This window comes from Oratosquilla oratoria, chromosome 29, assembly GCF_046742065.1.
Source record: "Oratosquilla oratoria isolate Oo_2021 chromosome 29, ASM4674206v1, whole genome shotgun sequence".
Taxonomy (NCBI): Eukaryota; Metazoa; Arthropoda; class Malacostraca; order Stomatopoda; family Squillidae; genus Oratosquilla; species Oratosquilla oratoria.
Genome location: NC_134805.1, coordinates 6,638,832 through 6,641,331, shown reverse-complemented (window position 1 = coordinate 6,641,331; position 2,500 = coordinate 6,638,832). Strand labels below are relative to the sequence as shown.

Sequence of the window (2,500 nt, the reverse complement as noted above, 5' to 3'; positions counted from 1 at the left end):
GGGGCGAGGGGGAGGAGGGGGCCACTTGTGAAACGAATAGAATTGTGTGTGGTGTGTGTGTGTGTGTGTGTGTGTGTGTGTGTGTGTGTGTGTGTGTGTGTGTGTGTGTGTGTGTGTGTGTGAACAACTCGGAGGACCGCAGCCGTCAGAAACTTTTCATTGGATCCTGAAAATTGAAAGTCCCTTTGCAAAAAGCTCGAGGACATCAAACAAATTATTAAGAAATATTTTAGTAAAAATACAAATTTAGTAAAAATCAATTCAAGTAATTTCTTTAAAAACCAAAATATATAGATTTTTTTTTTTTTTTTAAGAAAATTAGTTCTTTAAAAAAATGGATAATTCTGTAGGGGTAATATAACACTTCCTCTTAATTGGAGGTTCCCTCTCAGTTGAATAAAATCGCCTGGCGACAGTAAGAAGAAAATATACAATTTTTCCGTGGCAGTCAAAAGGTTACCGTTCTTTGGACACATTCCAGCTGAATAAAATCGTCTGGCGACAGCCACTAGAGCAGCCCTGTTGGCGCCATACATTACCTAAAATTAAAAAAATTATCAGGAGACAGTAAGGAAAACATACGGTGGTATTCTTAAAAAAAATATATATATATATAGTATAAATCCTTGGAAGGAAAATATTTATATAAGGAAAGAATTTTTTAACAATACGGTGGCATTCTTAAAAAAATATTTCCTTATATAAATCTTTCCCTTCCAGGGATTTATACAAGATTTATATAAGGAAATATTTTTTTTCTTTTAAGAATACCACCGTAAGATCCTTATGGTGGCATTCTTAAGAAAAAAAAATCTATATATAAATCTTTCCCTTCCAAAGATTCATATAAGATTTATTTAAAGATAATTTTTTTTCTTTTTTTAGAATACCACCGATAGTCCTTAAGCTCGACACGAGCTTGTGAAAGTAATCCTTCGAACCAGATGTATTTATTCTGGTTAACGAAGCATGATTACGTCCCGTTAAGCTTCTACCACCGCATGGAGAGGGTTAAGAAAAGGTTAACCTCAATTAACTTGCGGTTAACTGCTCCGACCGATCGCTGACGCACTTGATATGTTTTATTCTGGCGAATCTCAGGCGATTTGATTCGTCCTAGGGAAAGGATGTTTATAGCTGTCCACAAGCGATTTTATTCAGGCGATGGTAGGACCCCTACAGAGACTTTGTGAGACTTTGCGAGTCGAGTCTTTGTGAGACTTTGTGAGTCGAGTCTTTGTGAGACTTTGCGAGTCGAGTCTTTGTGAGACTTTGCGAGTCGAGTCTTTGTGAGACTTTGCGAGTCGAGTCTTTGTGATACTTTGTGAATCGAGTCTTTGTGAGACTTTATGATCCTTCTGGTGTTGTCCCTTTGTGAGTCCTTTGTTTTAGTTCATGTTTTATACCTAATGTAACCTTAAAATCTGCCTTTGTCCCCGTTGTGGGACTTCATGAATATTATGCCCTTTATGACCCTTTTTGAAGATTATCAACCTTTGTGAATCCTGTGATACCTTTTTATCACCTTTTGACTCCATTACAAGACTGTAAACCTAGTGTTGCCCTTATTTCTTTGCTGAGCCTTTGTTTTTGCCTTTTTTTCTTTCCTGAGCCTTTGTTTTTGCCTTTTTTTCTTTCCTGAGCCTTTTTTTTTTGCCCTTTTTTCTTTGCTGAGCCTTTTTTTTCATTTTTCTTTGCTGATTGCTTTTTGCCCCTTTTCTTGCTGAGCCTTTGATTTTTGCCCTTTTTACTTTGATCAGCCTTTGTTTTTGCCCCTTTTTTCTTTGCCGAGCCTTTGTTTTTACCTTTTTTCTTTGCTGAGCCTTTTTTAGCCTTTTTTTTTTTTTTGCTGAGCCTTTGTTTTTTAACTTTTTGCTGAGCCTTTGCTTTTGCCCCTTTTTCTTTATTGAGCCTTTGTATTGGTCCTTTTTTTTTCTTTGCTGAGCCTTTGTTTTTGCCCTTTTTTTTTCTTTTGCTGAATTTTTTTTTTTACCTTTTTCTTTGCTGAACCTTTTTTTTTTCTCTGCTGAGCTTTTGTTTTTGTCCGTTTTGTCTTTGCCGAGCCTTTGTTTTTGTCCTTTTTCTTTGTTGAGCCCTTGTTTTTTGCCCTTTTTTTCTTGGGCCTTTTTTTTTTACATTTTTCTTTTTTGGGACTTTGTTTTTGACGTTTTTTATTTGCTGACCCTCTTTTTAATATTTTTTCTTTGCTGAGCCTTTGTTTTTTACCCTTTTTTCTTTGAGCCTTTTTTTTTTACATTTTTTCTTTGCTGAGCCTTTGTTTTTTGCCCTTTTTCTTTGCTGAGCCTTTGTTTTTTCCCTTTGTTCTTTACTGAGCCTGTGTTTTTGCCCTTTTTTTTTTGCTGAACCTTTGTTTTTTGCCCTTTTTCTCTGCTGAGATTTTGTTTTTGTCCTTTTTTCTTTGCTGAGCCTTTGTTTTTGTCCTTTTTCTTTGTTGAGCCCTTGTTTTTGTTTTTTTTTTTTGCCTTTTTTTCTTTGGGCC

General features: G+C 35.6%; 1 protein-coding gene across 6 annotated transcripts in view; it reads left to right on the top strand.

The window, feature by feature from the left end:
* Pgant5 (polypeptide N-acetylgalactosaminyltransferase 5) overlaps positions 1-2,500 on the top strand; it is a 606,191-nt gene that overhangs the window by 537,671 nt on the left and 66,020 nt on the right. The window lies entirely within an intron of this gene.